This window comes from Aquarana catesbeiana, linkage group LG09 (assembly GCF_042186555.1).
Source record: "Aquarana catesbeiana isolate 2022-GZ linkage group LG09, ASM4218655v1, whole genome shotgun sequence".
Lineage (NCBI taxonomy): Eukaryota > Metazoa > Chordata > Amphibia > Anura > Ranidae > Aquarana > Aquarana catesbeiana.
Genome location: NC_133332.1, coordinates 279593620 through 279599504, shown reverse-complemented (window position 1 = coordinate 279599504; position 5885 = coordinate 279593620). Strand labels below are relative to the sequence as shown.

At 40.2% G+C, this 5885-nt stretch overlaps 1 pseudogene; it reads right to left on the bottom strand.

Annotated features, from left to right (window-relative positions):
• Window positions 1–5766: 5766 nt before the first annotated feature.
• On the bottom strand, window positions 5767–5885 carry LOC141109188 (5S ribosomal RNA; annotated as a pseudogene).

Below are 5885 nucleotides of genomic sequence, written 5' to 3'. Positions count from 1 at the left end.
TATCTGGAATTCTATTTTAAAATAAGGCCTTTTTTCTTTTTAACAACAAACATTTCATACTTACCTGCTCTGTGCAATGGCATTGCACAGAGCGGCACCAAACCTTTTTCCTGGGTTCCCCGCTGGCACTCTCTACTCCTCTTTTCTGTCTCACCCCATACCAAACCACTTGCCATTTGGGCACACTTGCAGGCTTGATCCAGAGCTGGGCTTGTTTATATAATAAACTAAATAAAAAAAACTGCGCTCAGTACTTTAAATTAAGTGAAGTGATACCACTCAGTAATCACTACAGCTGCACTCTATAACATGAAATACCAAACCGCTAGTTAAACCTCTACAAACAGTTGCGTGTGTGAATAAAGCTTAAAAAAAAAATACACATTGTTCATGAAAATTCCATGAATTAAATGAAATTGTGAAGTCCAATGTTATAAGACAATAAATCCACAAATTAAATCTGGAAGCCACGTTAATTGATCCAATCCACAATGCTCGCAAAGTAGTGTCCGTCATTCATAAAATGTGACAGCAACAAATTGTGGTCAGTGAACCCAACACCTGTGTGCACCCAGCCTCTTACCAGGAAGATATAACCCAATTTATATGAGGTCTAACATAGAATGAAGACGTAAAACAACGAGTCATCCGATCAAAGGACATCAAACGGCACTCCACATCAGGATTAGACTGTATAGTTCTCCTGTTTCTCTAAAGTGGCTCAATCAAGAAGAAAAACCTCTGAAAGTGTATTACTATTTCAAATTTATTGTATAAGGATTAAAAAAAACAACTTACCATAACCACATATGGAGTCACCACATATGGTACTGGCATGCAAGCTCCCAAGTGAGGCATTGCTGATAAATACACCTTTAATGAAACACAGTCAGGGGGGAGAAATCCCAGATCCAGAGACCACCCTGTGGCCCTGTTATTGAGCAAGTACAATGTGCAACAAAGAAGAAAAGAAAAAAACGTAGTAAGAAATAGTAGAAATAGTAGCAGCGCCAAAGATGATGAGTATGAAAAGGGAGGGAGAGGGGGGGATGGGTACTGGAGAGGGGAGCTGGAGTCAGACCATCATGGATATGTGCAGTTTTACGACAGTAAATTTTAAAACAGCTGGCGTAGGTATTTTATCCCTAAGGTATTTGATTGATTGTACAGTTTAACTAAATTGAGATTAAAGTGTAATGTACTGATTTATTTTATAGATGATTTATATGGAGTTTATTATCAGGGATGTCCAAAACTATGAAACAACATTGCAGACAAGACATCTTCCCTGAACAGGAGTGAACCAAGTAGCTCACAATGGCTGGCTTTGAAATGCATTGTTGCACTTCATATATCCACCAATGAATGCAGAGGGGTCATTAGTTCAACCATGTCGTTGTCTGGATTATACACTGTTGCTGGCATCTTCTAAGCAGCCTATTTAGGGTTAGGAAACATTCAATTTCACTGTACCTATGTGTTACAGATTTTAAAAAAATATGAATTTTGTTATTAAACCTGAATGGGGAAAGGTAAAAAATCTCCCCTTGCGGCGGTCTGTTCCTTCACTGCAGAGGTTAATGTTCATTTAGGTCTAGGGGAACATGAAAAGCGTGTTTACTTATCCTTCGCTCCTGCAGGCTCCCTCCATGCTGCAAGACCAGTCCCTGCAGCCTATTCTTCCCTATGCCCCGAAATAATAATGACCAATGCAGGATTCTAAGGCCTCATGCACACAAGACGCTGTTAAACGCGTGTTCAGAGGCAGTTGGACACTTTTTTCAACTGCCCCTGAACTCATTCAATGTTATCCTATGTGTCCATGTACACAGTCTCGTTTTTTTGGCGTTTTTAGGCAGTTGCGTTTAACCTCGTTTTTTTCAGAAGCAAAAAAATGGGTTCAGACGCAAAAGTTTTCCACGTTTCGGATGCCAAACGCGGCTAAACGCCGGTACCACGTTTAGCCACGTTTTATAAGTGTTTTAAAGGAACCCTATTTTTTGAACCAGAAAACACAGAAATATGTTGGTAAACTGCAGCAGAGAATGACATTTTGCAACCCGAATTTGGGGCCCCATATCTCTGGGCCACGTGGTGCTAGGAACCCCAAATTTGGTGTGCAAACACAGTGGAACTAGCGCTACAACATATCCAAATTTGGGGGGGGGGGGGTTTTCTAGCACCAAGTTGCCCTGAGATACGGGCCCCAAAGTCGGGTCGTAAAATGTCATTCTCTGCTCTGCAATATGTTCAATATGGGATCGATTTCCAAAAAAAAAAAAAAAAAACCACAAAAAGAGAAGCAAATTGCAAGTATACAACTGCTCTCTCTGCTGCTCACTCTGATCAAAATTGCAGAAATAGTTAAAATTTATCATGCTTTCTGAGCTTGGGGAGGGTCTTTGTTATCTTAACTAAACGCTTCTAGACGCAAACACGGTTAAAATGGGCTAAACGCGGCATGCAAACGTGGCAAAACAGGCGTTTCTAAACGCCGGTTTCAGCTTTTAAAAACATGTGTTCAGCAGAGTTTGCACCGGTGTCTCATGTGCATGAAGCCTAAGCCTTGCATTCAATATGAGGGTGCTAAGGAACAGTCCACCACTTGCTGTGGAAGTAGAGGATCAATTAAGATTGCTTTTTCTGTCCCGTAGACCTATGCAAGCATTTAGCCCCTGCAGCGTGGGGACAGCCGCACTGCATTGGACAACTTTTTTTTTCACTGGAGTTCAGCTTTTTGTTACATAGGTTAAAAAAAAAAAAAAAAAAAAAGACAAAAATCTATCTAGTTCAACCAATAGAAAAAATTAGATAAACAGAAAACCTCCATATACAACATCCTATACCCACAGTAGATCCAGGGCAAGACAAAAAACCCTATAAAGCATGATACAATTTGCTCCAGTGGGGAAAAAATAAATTCCTTTAATATATGTTAAATTACTTTTGTAATATATGCGTATTATTTTAGACTATGATCTCCCATTCTGTAAACACTGTTATAGTATGTATATGCAATTCATTCCTGAAAAAAAAATTAATAAAATCATATTTGAAAAATAAATTCCTTCCCAATGTCCCAGAGGGCAAACAGATTCCCTGGATCAACAATCACTGATATCACCTATAAATGTTACTATCCAGTTATATTTTGTGCATTTAGGAATGCATCCAGCTCCTTTTACAGCTATCTAATGAACTGGGCAGAACTAGTTCTTGAGGAAGTCTATTCCACATTTTCACAGCAGAAGCCTTTCCGTATGTCGAGGTTAAATCTCTTTTCCTCCAAACTCTTCTAAACGCTTTTCCCTTTGTAAAGACCTTGTGGAGGATAACTCTACACCAAGTTCACTATATGTAGATCTTAATAAATTTATACATGGTGATCATACCCCCACCCCTAATTGCCTCTTCTCTTGAATAAACTCAGTTAATCTTACCTCATCGCTGAGCTCCTGCATGCCGATCAGTTTGGTTGCCCTTCTCTGCACTTTCTCCAGTTCCCCAATATCCTTTTTCGTAAACTGGTGCCCAAAACTGAACTTAACATTCCAAATGGGATCTTACTAATTATTTGTACAGGGGCAAAATGATGTCTCTCTCCCTGGAATCTTTACCACTTAATACAAGAAATTATTTTGCTAGGTTTATAAATTGCATATTGGTATTACAAGCTATTATGAATTCTATGATATACCAGAACACCCAGATACTTCTTGACCACTGACTCCCAAAGTTCTCCTCCTAGAATGGTTGATACATGCATGTTTTTTGCCCCCAACGCATAACTTCACATTAGTTACACTGGTTCAACTTAGACAAATAAAATATATATATGCCAAAGATACAAGACTGCTGTGCAAGTGGAGAATCAATGTAGTAGTCAATGCTACTGGTCACCAGGTTATCCGTTGCATATTAACTGCAGGGCATCACTCGTCATGGTATGGGCGCATTTCACAGAATGCCTTGCATTTTACTAATTTTACTGACTGGATGAGGTGAAGAAGTGGAGTGGTGAAGACATTATCTCCACTGTGTCCAATCAGAGAACACTTTGCTTCCATTGAGAAACAAGCAAGGCATGCTGTGAATAATGCCTGTGTCAAACGAGAGACCAATCCCTTGTAGATGGTGAATTCAGAGGGGCAGGCATTTGGCACGAGACCCGGACAGTGGCAATCACTGCAGAAGCAGTGACTACTACACTTATTCTTGCTTCCATAGCTGTCACACAGGTATGGCATATGCATCAAGCTGGACCAATGCAATAAATTCCATACCTAGACTTCAGTTTTAACGCCAATTCAGAATGTTAACCTGGTAAGTAACAATGAAAGAACTAAAAAAAAAAACAAAAAAAAAAACACATTAACATTCCTTTGACAGTTGCAAATAAATGCTTCCAGATACAGTACGAGCAGCTGAAAAGCCCCATTCTTTGAGGATTATGGCTGATTGATAGATCTGTTTCTACTTACAATAGACTCTTTGGCAGGTGGCTCAATACAAGGGCCAAAAGGAACAGCTCCTGTGGCTGTGGTGGGCCAGATGTGACTGATTAGATCCGTTTTCCTCAATGTGCCTATTAGCAGTAATAACTAACTACTAGTTACCTCTGTTATTCGAAAGCATGATGGTCAGCCTTTGTTTCTAACCTAGCAAACATATACACTGTATACTGAAGAAAAGATTTTCTGAGCGTCTATTTGCGTGCCTTTAAAGCTGCATTAAAGAACCAATCAAGTTTTGGACAGACACTACAAGAGTTCTTTGATACAATGAAGATACAGAAGTAGCCAAGGCTGCTGAATAACCAGAGGCTGAAGATGTGTATTCACAAATTTTTTGTTTCTACTTAAACATCAGATGTATATACATAAAATGTACATATTAAACGTACATAAATAAAACGCATGAGGCAAAGTCCCAAAAAGTATATCTTAGTCCAAGGAGATCAAAAGCTGCCCACTTGCAGAAGGGGGATCCCTCAGTTGACAAGGAAAGGGTGCAGTGATAGGATAAGATTGTATTCGTTGTATCACCACCAATGTGAACCTCCACCAAGGGTCTAGGCTGCTCACCTTATTGAGTAAACCTTCTGCGTTAAAAGCAAGGTCACTCATGCATTCCCTTCCACAGGGTAGATTATGGAGATAGGGGTCCACAGGCAGTATCCCAAATTCAGTCTCATCGGTTGATATACATCATGTTAAAAACAAAAATAACAGGACATAGTGCTCTCCATACGAAAAGGTATAAAATTTATTAAAGAAGAAAAATATTACTCACAAAGCAAGCACTGTTTCCCAGTGCAGGAGTATACAGCATAAAATGAACCAGATGGGTGGCTGTACTGACATCACAGAGCCCCTCGCACGCGTATCGTCGGTGTGGACTTCCTCAGCGAATCTGATTGGGGGCCCGTGTGTCAGCTCTTATATCTAATCCTGGTTCCACATACAATTCATGATGATACTGGAAACCCCGCCCACTCTCCAATAATACACAGGTGAATGGACTTAACTACTATGTAGTAGAGAATCAGGAGTGGCTACAAATCTAATAGGACACAAGCAAGCTGAATACACTGATAACTTACTGATAGGCAGCCACCATTCCTCCCTTGTTATGAGCTAAAGCATTTCCAGGTCAAATCCTTATCTTCCAATAGCAGTGAACACTGCTGTGTCCTGAAAGACAGCCCGTCCCCATTTCCGGGCCAAAAAAAAAGAAAAAAAAAAGAAAAAAAAAAAAAAGAAGTTTTGCCTACAGCACCTGGTATTCCCAGGCGGTCTCCCATCCAGGTACTAACCAGGCCCCACGCTGCTTAGCCTCCGAGATCAGACAAGATCAGGCACTTTCAGGGTGATGTGGCTGTAGGC